This window comes from Amia ocellicauda, chromosome 10 (genome assembly GCF_036373705.1).
Source record: "Amia ocellicauda isolate fAmiCal2 chromosome 10, fAmiCal2.hap1, whole genome shotgun sequence".
Classification (NCBI taxonomy): Eukaryota; Metazoa; Chordata; class Actinopteri; order Amiiformes; family Amiidae; genus Amia; species Amia ocellicauda.
In genome coordinates this window covers 43101202-43120068 of record NC_089859.1, presented here as the reverse complement: position 1 = coordinate 43120068, position 18867 = coordinate 43101202, and the positions used below count along the sequence as shown (strand labels likewise).

The 18867-nt window shown below is 47.0% G+C and overlaps 10 non-coding genes and 32 pseudogenes across 10 annotated transcripts; all 42 read left to right on the top strand.

Annotated features, from left to right (window-relative positions):
* The first annotated feature begins 4650 nt into the window (after positions 1-4650).
* LOC136762442 (5S ribosomal RNA) lies at positions 4651-4769 on the top strand. Its single transcript, XR_010820641.1, has one exon. It is a non-coding gene; the product is annotated as a 5S ribosomal RNA (ribosomal RNA).
* A 218-nt stretch (positions 4770-4987) lies between these two features.
* LOC136762181 (uncharacterized) lies at positions 4988-5106 on the top strand (annotated as a pseudogene).
* A 554-nt stretch (positions 5107-5660) lies between these two features.
* On the top strand, positions 5661-5779 carry LOC136762634 (5S ribosomal RNA). The gene has a single exon (XR_010820828.1). It is a non-coding gene; the product is annotated as a 5S ribosomal RNA (ribosomal RNA).
* Positions 5780-6004: 225 nt separating this feature from the next.
* On the top strand, positions 6005-6123 carry LOC136760933 (uncharacterized; annotated as a pseudogene).
* Positions 6124-6348: 225 nt separating this feature from the next.
* LOC136761091 (uncharacterized) lies at positions 6349-6467 on the top strand (annotated as a pseudogene).
* A 210-nt stretch (positions 6468-6677) lies between these two features.
* On the top strand, positions 6678-6796 carry LOC136761596 (uncharacterized; annotated as a pseudogene).
* Positions 6797-7005: 209 nt separating this feature from the next.
* Positions 7006-7124, top strand: LOC136762403 (5S ribosomal RNA). Its single transcript, XR_010820603.1, has one exon. It is a non-coding gene; the product is annotated as a 5S ribosomal RNA (ribosomal RNA).
* Positions 7125-7351: 227 nt separating this feature from the next.
* LOC136760971 (5S ribosomal RNA) lies at positions 7352-7470 on the top strand. The gene has a single exon (XR_010820306.1). It is a non-coding gene; the product is annotated as a 5S ribosomal RNA (ribosomal RNA).
* Positions 7471-7681: 211 nt separating this feature from the next.
* LOC136762402 (5S ribosomal RNA) lies at positions 7682-7800 on the top strand. The gene has a single exon (XR_010820602.1). It is a non-coding gene; the product is annotated as a 5S ribosomal RNA (ribosomal RNA).
* A 211-nt stretch (positions 7801-8011) lies between these two features.
* LOC136761863 (uncharacterized) lies at positions 8012-8130 on the top strand (annotated as a pseudogene).
* A 208-nt stretch (positions 8131-8338) lies between these two features.
* On the top strand, positions 8339-8457 carry LOC136761902 (uncharacterized; annotated as a pseudogene).
* Positions 8458-8672: 215 nt separating this feature from the next.
* Positions 8673-8791, top strand: LOC136762619 (5S ribosomal RNA). Its single transcript, XR_010820813.1, has one exon. It is a non-coding gene; the product is annotated as a 5S ribosomal RNA (ribosomal RNA).
* Positions 8792-9007: 216 nt separating this feature from the next.
* LOC136761372 (uncharacterized) lies at positions 9008-9126 on the top strand (annotated as a pseudogene).
* A 210-nt stretch (positions 9127-9336) lies between these two features.
* LOC136761689 (uncharacterized) lies at positions 9337-9455 on the top strand (annotated as a pseudogene).
* Positions 9456-9663: 208 nt separating this feature from the next.
* Positions 9664-9782, top strand: LOC136762037 (uncharacterized; annotated as a pseudogene).
* A 215-nt stretch (positions 9783-9997) lies between these two features.
* On the top strand, positions 9998-10116 carry LOC136762618 (5S ribosomal RNA). Its single transcript, XR_010820812.1, has one exon. It is a non-coding gene; the product is annotated as a 5S ribosomal RNA (ribosomal RNA).
* A 216-nt stretch (positions 10117-10332) lies between these two features.
* Positions 10333-10451, top strand: LOC136761371 (uncharacterized; annotated as a pseudogene).
* Positions 10452-10661: 210 nt separating this feature from the next.
* On the top strand, positions 10662-10780 carry LOC136761215 (uncharacterized; annotated as a pseudogene).
* Positions 10781-11005: 225 nt separating this feature from the next.
* Positions 11006-11124, top strand: LOC136762487 (5S ribosomal RNA). The gene has a single exon (XR_010820685.1). It is a non-coding gene; the product is annotated as a 5S ribosomal RNA (ribosomal RNA).
* Positions 11125-11334: 210 nt separating this feature from the next.
* LOC136760863 (uncharacterized) lies at positions 11335-11453 on the top strand (annotated as a pseudogene).
* Positions 11454-11668: 215 nt separating this feature from the next.
* Positions 11669-11787, top strand: LOC136760949 (uncharacterized; annotated as a pseudogene).
* Positions 11788-12015: 228 nt separating this feature from the next.
* On the top strand, positions 12016-12134 carry LOC136761412 (uncharacterized; annotated as a pseudogene).
* Positions 12135-12353: 219 nt separating this feature from the next.
* On the top strand, positions 12354-12472 carry LOC136760964 (uncharacterized; annotated as a pseudogene).
* A 228-nt stretch (positions 12473-12700) lies between these two features.
* On the top strand, positions 12701-12819 carry LOC136760811 (uncharacterized; annotated as a pseudogene).
* Positions 12820-13027: 208 nt separating this feature from the next.
* On the top strand, positions 13028-13146 carry LOC136761541 (uncharacterized; annotated as a pseudogene).
* A 211-nt stretch (positions 13147-13357) lies between these two features.
* Positions 13358-13476, top strand: LOC136761042 (uncharacterized; annotated as a pseudogene).
* A 227-nt stretch (positions 13477-13703) lies between these two features.
* On the top strand, positions 13704-13822 carry LOC136761785 (uncharacterized; annotated as a pseudogene).
* Positions 13823-14031: 209 nt separating this feature from the next.
* LOC136760927 (uncharacterized) lies at positions 14032-14150 on the top strand (annotated as a pseudogene).
* A 211-nt stretch (positions 14151-14361) lies between these two features.
* Positions 14362-14480, top strand: LOC136760810 (uncharacterized; annotated as a pseudogene).
* Positions 14481-14700: 220 nt separating this feature from the next.
* Positions 14701-14819, top strand: LOC136762364 (5S ribosomal RNA). The gene has a single exon (XR_010820565.1). It is a non-coding gene; the product is annotated as a 5S ribosomal RNA (ribosomal RNA).
* Positions 14820-15028: 209 nt separating this feature from the next.
* On the top strand, positions 15029-15147 carry LOC136760701 (uncharacterized; annotated as a pseudogene).
* Positions 15148-15368: 221 nt separating this feature from the next.
* On the top strand, positions 15369-15487 carry LOC136761163 (uncharacterized; annotated as a pseudogene).
* A 208-nt stretch (positions 15488-15695) lies between these two features.
* Positions 15696-15814, top strand: LOC136761025 (uncharacterized; annotated as a pseudogene).
* A 221-nt stretch (positions 15815-16035) lies between these two features.
* LOC136761119 (uncharacterized) lies at positions 16036-16154 on the top strand (annotated as a pseudogene).
* Positions 16155-16363: 209 nt separating this feature from the next.
* Positions 16364-16482, top strand: LOC136760700 (uncharacterized; annotated as a pseudogene).
* A 222-nt stretch (positions 16483-16704) lies between these two features.
* LOC136760786 (uncharacterized) lies at positions 16705-16823 on the top strand (annotated as a pseudogene).
* A 221-nt stretch (positions 16824-17044) lies between these two features.
* Positions 17045-17163, top strand: LOC136762004 (uncharacterized; annotated as a pseudogene).
* Positions 17164-17385: 222 nt separating this feature from the next.
* Positions 17386-17504, top strand: LOC136760748 (uncharacterized; annotated as a pseudogene).
* A 216-nt stretch (positions 17505-17720) lies between these two features.
* On the top strand, positions 17721-17839 carry LOC136761704 (uncharacterized; annotated as a pseudogene).
* Positions 17840-18055: 216 nt separating this feature from the next.
* On the top strand, positions 18056-18174 carry LOC136761836 (uncharacterized; annotated as a pseudogene).
* A 224-nt stretch (positions 18175-18398) lies between these two features.
* LOC136762462 (5S ribosomal RNA) lies at positions 18399-18517 on the top strand. The gene has a single exon (XR_010820661.1). It is a non-coding gene; the product is annotated as a 5S ribosomal RNA (ribosomal RNA).
* A 210-nt stretch (positions 18518-18727) lies between these two features.
* On the top strand, positions 18728-18846 carry LOC136761258 (uncharacterized; annotated as a pseudogene).
* The last annotated feature ends 21 nt before the right edge of the window (positions 18847-18867 follow it).

Here is an 18867-nt window from a genome sequence, read left to right as displayed (position 1 = left end):
GTGGCTGCGCTGATCTTTTTAGGTAAAGTGTTATTTGGCTGTGGTCTGATAGTGGAGATTGTTGTCTGACTATAAACGCATTGTTGGCTTGTGGGTCCAGGTCAGTTATGGCGTAGTCCACCACACTGCTGCCCAGAGCCGAGCAGTATGTGAATCTCCCCAGAGAGTACCCCCTGGTCCTGCCATTGATGATATATAGACCCAGGCTTTTACATAGGCGCACTACCTGCTTCCTGCTCTTGTTTACCACGCTGTCGTGGCTGTGTCAGTGTGGAGGTGTGTGTGTGGCACAGCGGGGAGTCTCCGAACAGGTGTGTGTTCCCCTCTGTATTGATGTAGTCCATCTCTCTGCCAGTCCTGGCATTGAGATCGCCACACAGCAGTACAGAGCCCAGGGTCTGGAAGTGGCAGATTTCGTTTTGAAGCTCATGAAAGCCTTCCTCATTATAGTAGGGGGAGTCTGCGGGTGGCATATAAATTGCACATAGGTATATATCTGTGTTATTTTGTAGGGTGTCTTTTCTGATTTTCATCCACAGGTGTGTGTCTCTTCTCTGTACTGGGCATAGGGCTGCTCGGAGCTCCTCCCTGTACCACACGATAATCCCCCACGAGGCCCTGCCACACCTGACTTTGGGTTTTTTATAGGAGGGCACAATCAGCTCCCTGTATCCATTGTATCCATCCAGTGTATAGACATATCTGCACAGCACCAAGTCTCTACAAGAATGAAAACATCTGAACTATTTACAGTGTTGATCAGTTCAGGGCCTGTGCTCTTCATTCCAAAAGTTGAGGAGCGTAAACCCTGCATATTCCAACTGCTTATTTTAAAGGACATGTTAATATATTTTATTATACTTGTCTCTTCTACATAAGAAAGTTTAATTTGTGGTCTACAACTGATATTATATTATTATTAATAATTATATATGGATATACATAATAATCACTCAAAGATTTTATGTTTGCATCAAAATATCAGAATAATTAAATCACATTTTTTCTTACTCTCCATCTCCACAACCATATATATGTGTGTTGAGGCTCAGTTAACTCAGCAGTGTGGAACAGATGACACTGAGGAGTTGCCTTATCTGGGCCAGCTGGGCAGCATCGGGCCTCCAGGCTCTGGAAGCCGCTGCTGCGTGGCTGTGTGGCTGTGCTGGTCCCCGGCTGTCCGCTCTGCTGTGCTGGACGGGCCCTCTGGGGATGGGGGGGTGGGGAATGGGGCCGCGGGGTCTCAGGGGCTGGGGCTGGGGTGGAGCCGGTGGCTGGGGATGTGGCCGGGGGCTGGGGGGTTTGCTCCTGGTCTCGAGGTGGGGGTGTGTGGGGTTTCGGCCCAGGGTTGTGTCCTTGAGGACCTTTGAGATGATCCTCACACCCGTCTTGTTGAGGTGGACGTGGTCATACAGGTGATGTGGCTGGATGTCTCAGTGGTGTGCCAGGTGGACGTTGGGGAGGAGGGCACATCTTCGGGACACTTCTGCGTTGATGGCCTGGATGATGTGCAGGGGCACGTCTGTGCGGGGCAGCAGTGTGGAGATGGAAATTTTGGCAGTTGGGAATTCCTCTGTGGCTTTCGTTGCTACCTGTCTCAGGGCTGAGGCCACATCGCCCCTGCGGGCACTCAGGTCGTTAGTGCCAGTGTGGATGAAGATGTGTTTGACTTGGCAAAGCCTCCTCTTGGAGAGCAGCTCCAGGGCTCTCTGTGCTGTGGAGCACCAAAGCTTTTTCACTTTTCGCCCAGGGAAGAGGCGCCTCTCAACCAGGAACTTCCCATTGGATTCGCTCAGAATGACCACCTCTGCGTTGACCTGCCACTCCGGGTTTGCGTCGGGAGTGGTGGGGGCAGCGGGTGTGTTTTGGGGGAGTGGCGTTTCAGGGGGTTGTGTATTAGTGGCAGGTCTGGTGATAGTGGGTGTGTCAGGAGTGGTGGGGAGTGTGGGTGGATCAGTGGGTGCGTCAGGGGTTGGAGGTGTTGTGGGGTCAGTGCAGTGCAGTCTCTGTGCTCCAGTGATGTGTAGCTCCTCTCTTAGCTCCTCCAGCTGGCTCTACAGGCTCCTCAGCTGGCTGTGCTGGGGTGTCCTGGTCAGCTCCTCCCTCGCTCTGCGCAGCTCCGTCCTCAGGGTTTGGCTCTGCTCCTCCAGGTCTCTCACTGCTGCTCTCAGCTCATGGATCTCAGCCTTGTGCTGCATCTTTAGTCTGTGCATCTCATCCCGGAGCTGATCACACAAGGAGGTCTGGGCCAGGGTGCTCAAGGTCTGCTCCCTGAACTCCGCAAACTCCAGCTCCAGCACTGATAGGCATTCCTTTAGTGTTTTAATGTTGCTGGAGAGTTTTGGGGAGACAGGGGGGCAGTCTGTGGGAGATGGGGCACTGTCTGGCTCCGTGTGGCTGGGGGCAGACTGCAGGGTGGCCGGCTCTGGCTCTTGTTTCTCTACCTCAGTCTGCTGCTTTGAGGTGTGGAAGCCGAGAGCTAATTGGTCCAGGCTGCTCTCGCTGCCCTGCACCATGATGGTCCCGTTGTGGTATACATTAAAAGTGAGCATCACACTGTCTGTGTCTTTCTCTACCAGCACTGAGATCTGCCTGCCTCTGCTAATGCCCCTCTTGTTGTTATTGGGGTATGTCTGGCACAGGGTTTTGTGAAAGGCGGTGTAGAACAGTAGATTGTTCTTGACCCTGTTTTCTCCTTTACCGGTGTAGTCTAGGATGAGGGTCTCAGGAGATGCTCTCATCACAGCTTGTTTGTAGTCCTTCTTAGGCTGTGCAGAGCGAATGTCTTCAGGGTATCGGATTTCAAAAGGCAGCTCTGCAGTCAGACTGCTGTTCGATAGATTTCTATCAGTCTCAGTGGCAGTTGGGCTCTCTCCTACTGTCACTCTATTCAAATCGGAGCTCTGCATTTTCATTGGCTGAGTCAACTACTGAGAATGCTTATTTATTTTATTAATACATATTTTTTTGTTTAATTATTTGTCTCTTACCTCCAATTCTTGTCTTCAGCTTTTCTTTTCTGACTTTTCTTCCTGAACTGTCTCTCTGCTTTCTTCTTTTTGTGTTTCTCTTAAAATTATTATTTTTGAATACTTTTTCTTCTGAATTTCTATTCCATGTCTTCTGTGTATGTTTATAGTGCTATATATTCATTTGTAAATCACAAATTAAATCCGCTTATGTATAAAAACAAATGTTTTTTAGGAGCTCATATTCCTCTCTCTCTCTCTCTCTCTCTCTCTCTCTCTCTCTCTCTCTCAATTCATTTCATTTGTATTGTCAAAGCAATTGGACATACATACACGTACATACATATACACTCACCTAAAGGATTATTAGGAACACCTGTTCAATTTCTCATTAATGCAATTATCTAATCAACCAATCACATGGCAGTTGCTTCAATGCATTTAGGGGTGTGGTCCTGGTCAAGACAATCTCCTGAACTCCAAACTGAATGTCTGAATGGGAATGAAAGGTGATTTAAGCAATTTTGAGCGTGGCATGGTTGTTGGTGCCAGACGGGCCGGTCTGAGTATTTCACAATCTGCTCAGTTACTGGGATTTTCACGCACAACCATTTCTAGGGTTTACAAAGAATGGTGTGAAAAGGGAAAAACATCCAGTATGCGGCAGTCCTGTGGGCGAAAATGCCTTGTTGATGCAAGAGGTCAGAGGAGAATGGGCCGACTGATTCAAGCTGATAGAAGAGCAACTTTGACTGAAATAACCACTAGTTACAAACGAGGTATGCAGCAAAGCATTTGTGAAGCCACAACACGTACAACCTTGAGGCGGATGGGCTACAACAGCAGAAGACCCCACCGGGTACCACTCATCTCCACTACAAATAGGAAAAAGAGGTGAGACATTCAGATGGTAGAGTCAGAATTTGGCGTAAACAGAATGAGAACATGGATCCATCATGTCTTGTTACCACTGTGCAGGCTGGTGGTGGTGGTGTAATGGTGTGGGGGATGTCTTCTTGGCACACTTTAGGCCCCTTAGTACCAATTGGGCATCGTTTAAATGCTACGGCCTACCTGAGCATTGTTTCTGACCATGTCCATCCCTTTTTGACCACCATGTACCCATCCTCTGATGGCTACTTCCAGCAGGATAATGCACCATGTCACAAAGGTCGAATCATTTCAAATTGGTTTCTTGAACATGACAATGAGTTCACTGTACTAAACTGGCCCCCACAGTCACCAGATCTCAACACAATGGAGCATCTTTGGGATGTGGTGGAACGGGAGCTTCGTGCCCTGGATGTGCATTCCACAAATCTCCATCAACTGCAAGATGCTATCCTATCAATATGGGCCAACATTTCTAAAGAATGCTTTCAGCACCTTGTTGAAGCAATGCCACGTAGAATTAAAGCAGTTCTGAAGGCGAAAGGGGGTCAAACACAGTATTAGTATGGTGTTCCTAATAATCCTTTAGGTGAGTTCATCGTAGCTCTTAATACTCTCTTTCTGTCTGGAGGAGATATAATTGAAGTATTGTACACGTACCCAGCTACTGTCAACACCATTTGCTGCACTGATATTTTTCCATCCATTTTTCTTTTTTTTTTTTTTTTTTGCTGGAAGTTCCGTCAATACCCGCCAACCTTTAAGAGACATCATGCCGCCAGGCATCTTGGCTTGCGGCCACACCGTCCTGAACGCGCCCGATCTCGTCAGATCTCGGAAGCCAAACGGGGCAGGGCCTGGTCAGTACTTGGATGGGAGACCTCCTAGAAATACCAGGTGCTGCAAGCTTTTTACGTCTCCTGGGTAACTTCATCGTAGCTCTTAATACTCTCTTTCTGTCTCCAGGAGATATAATTGAAGAATTGTACACGTACCCGGCTACTTTCAACACCCTTTCCTGCACTGATATTTTTACCTCCATTTTTCTATTTTTTTTTTTTTTTTTTGCTGGAAATTCCGTCAATACCCGCCAGCCTTTAAGAGACATCATGCAGCCAGGCATCTCGGCTTTCGGCCACACCATCCTGAACGCGCCCGATCTCGTCAGATCTCGGAAGCTAAACGGGGCAGGACCTGGTCAGTACATGAAAGTGATACCTCCTGGAAATACCTAGTGCTGCAAGCTTTTACGTCTCCTGGGTAACTTTATCGTAGCTCTTAATACTCTCTCTCTGTCTGGAGGAGATATAATTGAAGTATTGTACACGTATCCAGCTACTGTCAACACCCTTTGCTGCACTGATATTTTTCCCTCCATTTTTCTTTTTTCTTTTTTTTTTTGCTGTAAGTTCCGTCAATACCCGCCAGCCTTAAAGAGACATCATGCAGCCGTGCCTCTCGGCTTTCGGCCACACCGTCCTGAATGCGCATGATATCGTCAGATCTCGGAAGCTAAACGGGGCAGGACCTGGTCAGTACTTGAATGTGAGACCTCCTGGAAATACCAGGTGCTGCAAACTTTTACGTCTCCTGGGTAACTTTATCGTAGCTCTTAATACTCTCTTTCAGTCTGCAGGAGATATAATTGAAGAATTGTACACGTACCCGGCTACTTTCAACACCCTTTCCTGCACTGATATTTTTCCCTCCATTTTTCTATTTTTTTTTTTTTTTTTTTTTGCTGGAAGTTCCGTCAATACCCGCCAACCTTTAAGAGACATCATGCAGCCAGGCCTTTCGGCTTGTGGCCACACCGTCCTGAATGCGCCCGATCTCGTCAGATCTCGGAAGCTAAACGGGGCAGGGCCTGGTCAGTACTTGGATGGGAGACCTCCTAGAAAAACCAGGTGCTTCAAGCTTTTTACGTCTCCTGGGTAACTTCATCGTAGCTCTTAATACTCTCTATCTGTCTGGAGGAGATATAATTGAAGTATTGTACACGTACCCAGCTACTGTCAACACCATTTGCTGCACTGATATTTTTCCATCCATTTTTCTTTTTTCTTTTTTTCTTTTATTTTTTTGCTGGAAGTTCCGTCAATACCCGCCAACCTTTAAGAGACGTCATGCAGCCAGGCCTTTCGGCTTGTGGCCACACCGTCCTGAATGCGCCCGATCTCGTCAGATCTCAGAAGCTAAACGGGGCAGGGCCTGGTCAGTACTTGGATGGGAGACCTCCTAGAAATACCAGGTGCTTCAAGCTTTTTACGTCTCCTGGGTAACTTCATCGTAGCTCTTAATACTCTCTATCTGTCTGGAGGAGATATAATTGAAGTATTGTACACGTACCCAGCTACTGTCAACACCATTTGCTGCACTGATATTTTTCCATCCATTTTTCTTTTTTCTTTTTTTCTTTTATTTTTTTGCTGGAAGTTCCGTCAATACCCGCCAACCTTTAAGAGACATCATGCAGCCAGGGCTTTCGGCTTGTGGACACACCGTCCTGAATGCGCCCGATCTCGTCAGATCTCGGAAGCTAAACGGTGCAGGGCCTGGTCAGTACTTGGATGGGAGACCTCCTAGAAATACCAGGTGCTGCAAGCTTTTTACGTCTCCTGGGTAACTTCATCGTAGCTCTTAATACTCTCTTTCTGTCTCCAGGAGATATAATTGAAGAATTGTACACTTACCCGGCTACTTTCAACACCCTTTGCTGCACTGGTATATTTCCCTCTATTTTTCTTTTTTTTTTTTGCTGGCAGTTCCGTCAATACCCGCCAGCCTTTAAGAGACATCATGCAGCCAGACATCTCGGCTTGCGGCCACACCGTCCTGAACGCGCCCGATCTTGTCAGATCTCGGAAGCTAAACGGGGCAGGACCTGGTCAGTACTTAAATGTGAGACCTCCTGGAAATACCAGGTGCTGCCAGCTTTTTACGTCTCCTGGGGAACTTCATCGTAGCTCTTAATACTCTCTTTCTGTCTGGAGAAGATATAATTGAAGAATTGTACACGTACCCGGCTACTTTCAACACCCTTTGCTGCACTGGTATTTTTCCCTCTATTTTTCTTTTTTTTTTTGCTGGCAGTTCCGTCAATACCCGCCAGCCTTTAAGAGACATCATGCAGCCAGGCATCTTGGCTTGCGGCCACACCATCCTGAACGCGCCCGATCTCGTCAGATCTCGGAAGCTAAACGGGGCAGGGCCTGGTCAGTACTTGGATGGGAGACCTCCGAGAAATACCAGGTGCTGCAAGCCTTTTACGTCTCCTGGGTAACTTCATCGTAGCTCTTAATACTCTCTTTCTGTCTGGAGGAGATATAATTGAAGAATTGTACACGTACTAGGCTACTTTCAACAGCCTTTGCTGCACTGATATTTTTCCCTCCATTTTTCTTTTTATTTTATTTTATTTTTTTTTTTTTGCTGGAAGTTCCGTCAATACCCGCCAGCCATTAAGAGACATCATGTAGCCAGGCCTGTCGGCTTGCGGCCACACCGTCCTGAATGCGCCCGATCTCGTCAGATCTCGGAAGCTAAACGGGGCAGGGCCTGGTCAGTACTTGGATGGGAGACCTCCTAGAAATACCAGGTGCTGCAAGCTTTTTACGTCTCCTGGGTAACTTCATCGTAGCTCTTAATACTCTCTTTCTGTCTCCAGGAGATATAATTGAAGAATTGTACACGTACCCGGCTACTTTCAACACCCTTTGCTGCACTGGTATATTTCCCTCTATTTTTCTTTTTTTTTTTTTGCTGGCAGTTCCGTCAATACCCGCCAGCCTTTAAGAGACATCATGCAGCCAGGCATCTCGGCTTGCGGCCACACCATCCTGAACGCGCCCGATCTCGTCAGATCTCGGAAGCTAAACGGGGCAGGGCCTGGTCAGTACTTGGATGGGAGACCTCCGAGAAATACCAGGTGCTGCAAGCCTTTTACGTCTCCTGGGTAACTTCATCGTAGCTCTTAATACTCTCTTTCTGTCTGGAGGAGATATAATTGAAGAATTGTACACGTACCCGGCTACTTTCAACACCCTTTGCTGCACTGGTATATTTCCCTCTATTTTTCTTTTTTTTTTTTTGCTGGCAGTTCCGTCAATACCCGCCAGCCTTTAAGAGACATCATGCAGCCAGGCATCTCGGCTTGCGGCCACACCATCCTGAACGCGCCCGATCTCGTCAGATCTCGGAAGCTAAACGGGGCAGGACCTGGTCGGTACATGAATGTGAGACCTCCTGGAAATACCTCGTGCTGCAAGCTTTTACGTCTCCTGGGTAACTTTATCGTAGCTCTTAATACTCTCTATCTGTCTGGAGGAGTTATAATTGAAGTATTGTACACGTACCCAGCTACTGTCAACACCCTTTGCTGCACTGATATTTTTCCATCCATTTTTTTTTTTTTTTTTGCTGGAAATTCCGTCAATACCCGCCAGCCTTTAAGAGACATCATGCAGCCAGGCATCTCGGCTTGCGGCCACACCATCCTGAACTCGCCCGATCTCGTCAGATCTTGGAAGCTAAACGGGGCAGGACCTGGTCGGTACATGAATGTGAGACCTCCTGGAAATACCTGGTGCTGCAAGCTTTTACGTCTCCTGGGTAACTTTATCGTAGCTCTTAATACTCTCTATCTGTCTGGAGGAGATATATATGAAGTATTGTACACGTACCCAGCTACTGTCAACACCCTTTGCTGCACTGATATTTTTCCATCCATTTTTCTTTTTTTTTTTTTTTTTTGCTGGAAGTTCCGTCAATACCCGCCAACCTTTAAGAGACATCATGCAGCCAGGCCTTTCGGCTTGCGGCCACACCGTCCTGAATGCGCCCGATCTCGTCAGATCTCGCAAGCTAAACGGGGCAGGGCCTGGTCAGTACTTGGATGGGAGACCTCCTAGAAATACCAGGTGCTGCAAGCCTTTTACGTCTCCTGGGTAACTTCATCGTAGCTCTTAATACTCTCTTTCTGTCTCCAGGAGATATAATTGAAGAATTGTACACATACTAGGCTACTTTCAACACCCTTTGCTGCACTGATATTTTTCCCTCCATTTTTCTTTTTATTTTATTTTTTTCCTGGAAGTTCCGTCAATATCCGCCAGCCTTTAAGAGACATCATGCAGCCAGGCCTCTTGGCTTGTAGTCACACCGTCCTGAACGCGCCCGATCATATCAGATTTCGGAAGCTAAACGGGGCAGGGCCTGGTCAGTACTTGGATGTGTGACCTCCTGGAAATACCAGGTGCTGCAAGCTTTTTACGTCTCCTGGGTAACTTCATCGTAGCTCTTAATACTCTCTTTCTTTCTCCAGGAGATATAATTGAAGAATTGTACACGTACCCGGCTACTTTCAACACCCTGTGCTGCACTGGTATATTTCCCTCTATTTTTCTTTTTTTTTTTTGCTGGAAGTTCCGTCAATACCCGCCAGCCTTTAAGAGACATCATGCAGCCAGGCATCTCGGCTTGCGGCCACACCATCCTGAACGCGCCCGATCTCGTCAGATCTCGGAAGCTAAACGGGGCAGGACCTGGTCAGTACATGAATGTGAGACCTCCTGGAAATACCTCGTGCTGCAAGCTTTTACGTCTCCTGGGTAACTTTATCGTAGCTCTTAATACTCTCTATCTGTCTGGAGGAGTTATAATTGAAGTATTGTACACGTACCCAGCTACTGTCAACACCCTTTGCTGCACTGATATTTTTCCATCCATTTTTTTTTTTTTTTTTGCTGGAAATTCCGTCAATACCCGCCAGCCTTTAAGAGACATCATGCAGCCAGGCATCTCGGCTTGCGGCCACACCATCCTGAACTCGCCTGATCTCGTCAGATCTTGGAAGCTAAACGGGGCAGGACCTGGTCGGTACATGAATGTGAGACCTCCTGGAAATACCTGGTGCTGCAAGCTTTTACGTCTCCTGGGTAACTTTATCGTAGCTCTTAATACTCTCTATCTGTCTGGAGGAGATATATTTGAAGTACTGTACACGTACCCAGCTACTGTCAACACCCTTTGCTGCACTGATATTTTTCCATCCATTTTTCTTTTTTTTTTTTTTTTTTGCTGGAAGTTCCGTCAATACCCGCCAACCTTTAAGAGACATCATGCAGCCAGGCCTCTCGGCTTGCGGCCACACCGTCCTGAATGCGCCCGATCTCGTCAGATCTCGCAAGCTAAACGGGGCAGGGCCTGGTCAGTACTTGGATGGGAGACCTCCTAGAAATACCAGGTGCTGCAAGCCTTTTACGTCTCCTGGGTAACTTCATCGTAGCTCTTAATACTCTCTTTCTGTCTCCAGGAGATATAATTGAAGAATTGTACACGTACTAGGCTACTTTCAACACCCTTTGCTGCACTGATATTTTTCCCTCCATTTTTCTTTTTATTTTATATTTTTGCTGGAAGTTCCGTCAATATCCGCCAGCCTTTAAGAGACATCATGCAGCCAGGCCTCTTGGCTTGTAGTCACACCGTCCTGAACGCGCCCGATCATATCAGATTTCGGAAGCTAAACGGGGCAGGGCCTGGTCAGTACTTGGATGTGTGACCTCCTGGAAATACCAGGTGCTGCAAGCTTTTTACGTCTCCTGGGTAACTTCATCGTAGCTCTTAATACTCTCTTTCTTTCTCCAGGAGATATAATTGAAGAATTGTACACGTACCCGGCTACTTTCAACACCCTGTGCTGCACTGGTATATTTCCCTCTATTTTTTTTTTTTTTTTTTGCTGGCAGTTCCGTCAATACCCGCCAGCCTTTAAGAGACATCATGCAGCCAGGCATCTCGGCTTGCGGCCACACCATCCTGAACGCGCCCGATCTCGTCAGATCTCGGAAGCTAAACGGGGCAGGACCTGGTCAGTACATGAATGTGAGACCTCCTGGAAATACCTGGTGCTGCAAGCTTTTACGTCTCCTGGGTAACTTTATCGTAGCTCTTAATACTCTCTATCTGTCTGGAGGAGATATAATTGAAGTATTGTACACGTACCCGGCTACTTTCAAAACCCATTACTGCACTGATATTTTTCCCTCCATTTTTCTTTTTCTTTTTTTTTTTTTTTTTTTTTTGCTGGAAGTTCCGTCAATACCCGCCAGCCATTAAGAGACATCATGTAGCCAGGCCTCTCGGCTTGCGGCCACACCGTCCTGAATGCGCCCGATCTCGTCAGATCTCGGAAGCTAAACGGGGCAGGGTCTGGTCAGTACTTGGATGGGAGACCTCCTAGAAATACCAGGTGCTGCAAGCTTTTTATGTCTCCTGGGTAACTTCATCGTAGCTCTTAATACTCTCTTTCTGTCTCCAGGAGATATAATTGAAGAATTGTACACGTACCCGGCTACTTTCAACACCCTTTGCTGCACTGGTATATTTCCCTCTATTTTTCTTTTTTTTTTTTGCTGGCAGTTCCGTCAATACCCGCCAGCCTTTAAGAAACATCATGCAGCCAGACATCTCGGCTTGCGGCCACACCGTCCTGAACGCGCCCGATCTCGTCAGATCTCGGAAGCTAAACGGGGCAGGACCTGGTCAGTACTTGAATGTGAGACCTCCTGGAAATACCTGGTGCTGCAAGCTTTTACGTCTCCTGGGTAACTTTATCGTAGCTCTTAATACTCTCTATCTGTCTGGAGGAGATATAATTGAAGAATTGTACACGTACCCAGCTACTGTCAACACCATTTGCTGCACTGATATTTTTCCCTCCATTTTTCTTTTTTCTTTTGTTTTTTGCTGGAAGTTCCATCAATACCCGCCAGCCTTTAAGACACATCATGCCGCCAGGCCTCTTGGCTTGCAGCCACACCGTCCTGAACGCCCCCGATCTCATCAGATCTTGGAATTTAAACGGGGCAGGGCCTGGTCAGTACTTGGATGGGTGACCTCCTAGAAATGCCAGGTGCTGCAAGCTTTTTACGTCTCCTGGGTAACTTCATCGTAGCTCTTAATACTCTCTTTCTGTCCGGAGGAGATATAATTGAAGAATTGTACACATACCCGGCTACTTTCAAAACCCATTACTGCACTGATATTTTTCCCTCCATTCTTCTTTTTCTTTTTTTTTTTTTTTTTTTTTTTTGCTGGAAGTTCTGTCAATACCCGCCAGCCATTAAGAGATATCATGCAGCCAGGCCTCTCGGCTTGCGGCCACACCGTCCTGAACGCGCCCGATCTCGTCAGATCTCAGAATTTAAACGGGGCAGGGCCTGGTCAGTACTTTTATGGGTGACCTTCTGGAAATACCAGGTGCTGCCAGCTTTTTACATCTCCTGGGGAACTTCATCGTAGCTCTTAATACTCTCTTTCTGTCTGGAGAATATATAATTGAAGAATTGTACACGTACCCGGCTACTTTCAACACCCTTTGCTGCACTGGTATTTTTCCCTCTATTTTTCTTTTTTTTTTTTTTTTTTTTTGCTGGAAGTTCCGTCAATACCCACCAGCCTTTAAGAGACATCATGCAGCCAGGTCTCTTGGCTTGCGGCCACATTGTCCTGAACGCGCCTGATCTCGTTAGATCTCGGAAGCTAAACGGGGCAGGGCCTGGTCAGTACTTGGATGGGAGACCTCCAGGAAATACCTGGTGCTGCAAGCTTTTTACGTCTCCTGGGAAACTTAATCGTAGCTCTTAATACTCTCTATCTGTCTGGAGGAGATATAATTGAAGTATTGTACACGTACCCGGCTACTTTCAAAACCCATTACTGCACTGATATTTTTCCCTCCATTTTTCTTTTTCTTTTTTTTTTTTTTTTTTTTTTTTGCTGGCAGTTCCGTCAATACCCGCCAGCCTTTAAGAGACATCATGCAGCCAGGCGTCTCGGCTTGCGGCCACACCATCCTGAACGCGCCCGATCTCGTCAGATCTCGGAAGCTAAACGGGGCAGGACCTGGTCAGTACTTGAATGTGAGACCTCCTGGAAATACCTGGTGCTGCAAGCTTTTACGTCTCCTGGGTAACTTCATCGTAGCTCTTAATACTCTCTTTCTGTCTGGAGGAGATATAATTCAAGTATTGTACACGTACCCGGCTACTTTCAACACCCTTTGCTGCACTGGTATTTCTCCCTCCATTTCTCTTTTTTTTATTGCTGGCAGTTCCGTCAATACCCGCCAGCCTTTAAGAGACATCATGCAGCCAGGCATCTCGGCTTGCGGCCACACCGTCCTGAACGCGTCCGATCTCGTAAGATCTCGGAAACTGAGTGGGGCAGGGCCTGGTCAGTACTTGGATGGGTGTCCTCCTGGAAATACCAGGTGCTGCAAGCTTTTTACGTCTCCTGGGTAACTTCATCGTAGCTCTTAATACTCTCTTTCAGTCTGGAGGAGATATAATTGAAGAATTGTACACGTACCTGGCTACTTTCAACACCCTTTGCTGCACTGATATTTTTACCACCATTTCTCTTTTTTTTTATTTGCTGGATGTTCCGTCAAAACCCGCCAACCATTAAGAGACATCATGCAGCCAGGCCTCTTGGCTTGCAGCCACACCGTCCTGAACGCCCCCGATCTCATCAGATCTTGGAATTTAAACGGGGCAGGGCCTGGTCAGTACTTGGATGGGTGACCTCCTAGGAATGCCAGGTTCTGCAAGCTTTTTACGTCTCCTGGGTAACTTCATCGTAGCTCTTAATACTCTCTTTCTGTCCGGAGGAGATATAATTGAAGAATTGTACACGTACCCGGCTACTTTCAAAACCCATTACTGCACTGATATTTTTCCCTCCATTTTTCTTTTTCTTTTTTTTTTTTTTTTTTTTTTTGCTGGAAGTTCTGTCAATACCCGCCAGCCATTAAGAGACATCATGCAGCCAGGCCTCTCGGCTTGCGGCCACACCGTCCTGAACGCGCCCGATCTCGTCAGATCTCAGAATTTAAACGGGGCAGGGCCTGGTCAGTACTTTTATGGGTGACCTTCTGGAAATACGAGGTGCTGCAAACTTTTTACGTCTCCTGGGTAACTTCATCGTAGCTCTTAATTCTCTCTTTCTGTCTGGAGGAGATATAATTCAAGTATTGTACACGTACCCGGCTACTTTCAACACCCTTTGCTGCACTGGTATTTCTCCCTCCATTTCTCTTTTTTTTATTGCTGGCAGTTCCGTCAATACCCGCCAGCCTTTAAGAGACATCATGCAGCCAGGCATCTCGGCTTGCGGCCACACCGTCCTGAACGCGCCCGATCTCGTCAGATCTCGGAAGCCAAACGGGGCAGGGCCTGGTCAGTACTTGGATGGGTTTCCTCCTGGAAATACCAGATGCTGCAAGCTTTTTACGTCTCCTGTGTAACTTCATCGTAGCTCTTAATACTCTCTTTCAATCTGGAGGAGATATAATTGAAGAATTGTACACGTACCTGGCTACTTTCAACACCCTTTGCTGCACTGATATTTTTACCACCATTTCTCTTTTTTTTTATTTGCTGGCAGTTCCGTCAATACCCGCCAGCCTTTAAGAGACATCATGCAGCCAGGCGTCTCGGCTTGCGGCCACACCATCCTGAACGCGCCCGATCTCGTCAGATCTCGGAAGCTAAACGGGGCAGGACCTGGTCAGTACTTGAATGTGAGACCTCCTGGAAATACCTGGTGCTGCAAGCTTTTACAACTCCTGGGTAACTTCATCGTAGCTCTTAATACTCTCTATCTGTCTGGAAGAGATATAATTGAAGTATTGTACACGTACCCAGCTACTGTCAACACCCTTTGCTGCACTGATATTTTTCCATCCATTTTTCTATTTTTTTTTTTTTTTTTTTTTGCTGGAAGTTCCGTCAATACTTGCCAGCCTTTAAGAGACATCATGCAGCCAGGCCTCTCGGCTTGCGGCCACACCGTCCTGAACGCGCCCGATCTCGTCAGATCTCGGAAGCTAAACGGGGCAGGGCCTGGTCAGTACTTGGTTGGGTGACCTCCTGGAAATACCAGGTGCTGCAAGCTTTTTACGTCTCCTGGGTAACTTCATCGTAGCTCTTAATACTCTCTTTCAGTCTGGAGGAGATATTATTGAAGAATTGTACACGTACCCGGCTACTTTCAACAGCCTTTGCTGCACTGATATTTTTCCCTCCATTTTTCTTTTTTTTTTTTGCTGGAAGTTCGTCAATATCCGCCAACCTTTAAGAGACATCATGCAGCCAGGCCTCTCGGCTTGTGGCCACACCGTCCTGAATGCGCCCGATCTCGTAAGATCTCGGAAGCTAAACGGGGCAGGGCCTGGTCAGTACTTGGATGGCTGACCTCCTAGAAATACCAGGTGCTGCAAGCTTTTCACGTCTCCTGGGTAACTTCATCGTAGCTCTTAATACTCTCTTTCTGTCTGGAGGAGACATAATTGAAGTATTGTACACGTACCCAGCTACTGTCAACACCCTTTGCTGCACTGATATTTTTCCATCCATTTTTCTTTTTTTTTTTTTTTTTTTTTTTGCTGGAAATTCCGTCAATACCCGCCAACCTTTAAGAGACATCATGCAGCCAGGCCTCTCGGCTTGTGGCCACACCGTCCTGAATGCGCCCGATCTCGTAAGATCTCGGAAGCTAAACGGGGCAGGGCCTGGTCAGTACTTGGATGGCTTTCCTCCTAGAAATACCAGGTGCTGCAAGCTTTTTACGTCACCTGGGTAACTTCATCGTAGCTCTTAATACTGTCTTTCTGTCTGGAGGAGATATAATTCAAGTATTGTACACGTACCCGGCTACTTTCAACACCCTTTGCTGCACTGGTATTTCTCCCTCCATTTCTCTTTTTTTTTTTGCTGGCAGTTCCGTCAATACCCGCCAGCCTTTAAGAGACATCATGCAGCCAGAATCTCGGCTTGCGGCCACACCATCCTGAACGCGCCCGATCTCGTCAGATCTCGGAAACTGAATGGGGCAGGGCCTGGTCAGTACTTGGATGGGAGACCTCCTGGAAATACCTGGTGCTGCAAGCTTTTACGTCTCCTGGGTAACTTTATCGTAGCTCTTAATTCTCTCTTTCTGTCTGGAGGAGATATAATTGAAGTATTGTACACGTACCCGGCTACTTTCAACACCCTTTGCTGCACTGATATTTTTCCCTCCCTTTTTCTATTTTTTTTTTTTTTTTTTTTTTGCTGGAAGTTCCGTCAATACTTGCCAGCCTTTAAGAGACATCATGCAGCCAGGCCTCTCGGCTTGCGGCCACACCGTCCTGAACGCGCCTGATCTCATCATATCTCGGAAGCTAAACGGGGCAGGGTCTGGTCAGTACTTGGTTGGGTGACCTCCTGGAAATACCAGGTGCTGCAAGCTTTTTACGTCTCCTGGGTAACTTCATCGTAGCTCTTAATACTCTCTTTCAGTCTGGAGGAGATATTATTGAAGAATTGTATACGTACCCGGCTACTTTCAACAGCCTTTGCTGCACTGATATTTTTCCCTCCATTTTTCTTTTTTTTTTTTGCTGGAAGTTCGTCAATATCCGCCAACCTTTAAGAGACATCATGCAGCCAGGCCTCTCGGCTTGTGGCCACACCGTCCTGAATGCGCCCGATCTCGTAAGATCTCGGAAGCTAAACGGGGCAGGGCCTGGTCAGTACTTGGATGGCTGACCTCCTAGAAATACCAGGTGCTGCAAGCTTTTTACGTCTCCTGGGTAACTTCATCGTAGCTCTTAATACTCTCTTTCTGTCTGGAGGAGACATAATTGAAGTATTGTACACGTACCCAGCTACTGTCAACACCCTTTGCTGCACTGATATTTTTCCATCCATTTTTCTTTTTTTTTTTTTTTTTTTTTTTTGCTGGAAATTCCGTCAATACCCGCCAACCTTTAAGAGACATCATGCAGCCAGGCCTCTCGGCTTGTGGCCACACCGTCCTGAATGCGCCCGATCTCGTAAGATCTCGGAAGCTAAACGGGGCAGGGCCTGGTCAGTACTTGGATGGGAGACCTCCTAGAAATACCAGGTGCTGCAAGGTTTTTACGTCTCCTGGGTAACTTCATCGTAGCTCTTAATACTCTCTTTCTGTCTGCAGGAGATATAATTGAAGAATTGTACACGTACCCTGCTACTTTCAACACGCTTTGCTGCACTGATATTTTTCCCTCCATTTTTCTATTTTTTTTTTTTTTTTTTCTTGCTGGAAGTTCCATCAATTCCCTCCAGCGTTTAAGAGACATCATGCAGCCAGGCCTCTTGGCTTGCAACCACACCGTCCTGAACGCGCCCCATCTCGTCAGATCTCGGAAGCTAAACGGGGCAGGGCCTGGTCATTACTTGAATGTGGGACCTCCTGGAAATACCTGGTGCTGCAAGCTTTTTACGTCTCCTGGGTAACTTTATCGTAGCTCTTAACACTCTCTTTCTGTCTGGAGGAGATATAATTGAAGAATTGTTCACGTAACCGACTACATTCAACACCCTTTGCTGCACTGATATTTTTCCCTCCATTTTTCTATTTATTTTTTTCTTTTTTTTTTGCTGGAAGTTCCGTCAATACCCGCCAGTCTTTAAGAGACATCATGCAGCCAGGACTCTCGGCTTGTGGCCACACCGTACTGAATGCGCCCGATCTCGTCAGATCTCGGAAACTAAACGGGGCAGGGCCTGGTCAGTACTTGGATGGGAGACCTCCTGGAAATACCAGGTGCTGCAAGCCTTTTACGTCTCCTGGGTAACTTCATCGTAGCTCTTAATACTCTCTATCTGTCTGGAGGTGTTATAATTGAGGAATTGTACACGTACCCTGCTACTTTCAACAGCCTTTGCTGCACTGATATTTTTCCCTCCATTTTTCTTATTTTTTTTTTTTTTTGCTGGAAGTTCTGTCAATACCCTCCAGCCTTTAAGAGACATCATGCAGCCAGGCCGCTTGGCTTGCGGCCACACCGTCCTGAACGCGCCCGATCTTGTCAGATCTTGGAAGCAAAACGGGGCAGGGCCTGGTCAGTACTTGGATGGGAGACCTCCTGGAAAAACCAGGTACTGAAAGCTTTTTACGTCTCCTGGGTAACTTCATCGTAGCTCTTAAAACTCTCTATCTGTCTGGGAGAGATATAATTGAAGTATTGTACACGTACCTGGCTACTTTCAACAGCCTTTGCTGCACTGATATTTTTCCCTCCATTTTTCTTTTTTCTTCTTTATTTTGCTGGAAGTTCCGTCAATACCCTCCAGCCTTTAAGAGACATCATGCAGCCAGGCCTCTTGGCATGCGGACACATTGTCCTGAACGCGCCCGAACTCATCAGATCTCGGAAGCTAAACGGGGCAGGGCCTGGTCAGTACTTGAATGTGAGAACTCCTAGAAATACCAGGTGCTGCAAGCTTTTTACGTCTCCTGGGTAACTTCATCGTAGCTCTTAATACTCTCTATCTGTCTGGAGGAGATATAATTGAAGAATTGTATACGTACCCGGCTACTTTCAACACCCTTTCCTGCACTGATATTTTTCCATCCATTTTTTTATTTTTATTTTTATTTTATTTTTCTGCTGGAAGTTCCGTCAATACCCGCCAACCTTTAAGAGACATCATGCAGCCAGGCGTCTTGGCTTGTGGCCACACCGTCCTGAATGCGCCCGATCTCGTCAGATCTCGGAAGCTAAACGGGGCAGGGCCTGATCAGTACTTGGATGGGAGACCTCCTGGAAATACCAGGAGCTGCAAGCTTATTACGTCACTTGGGTAACTTCATCGTAGCTCTTAATACTCTCTTTCTGTCTGGAGGAGATATAATTGAAGTATTGTACACGTACCCGGCTACTTTCAACACCCTTTGCTGCACTGGTATTTCTCCCTCCATTTCTCTTTTTTTTTTTTGCTGGATGTTCCGTCAAAACCCGCCAACCATTAAGAGACATCATGCAGCCCGGCCTCTTGGCTTGCGGCCACACCATCCTGAACGCGCCCGATCTCGTCAGATCTCGGAATTTAAACGGGGCAGGACCTGGTCAGTACTTGAATGTGAGACCTCCTGGAAATACCTGGTGCTGCAAGCTTTTTACGTCTCCTGGGTAACT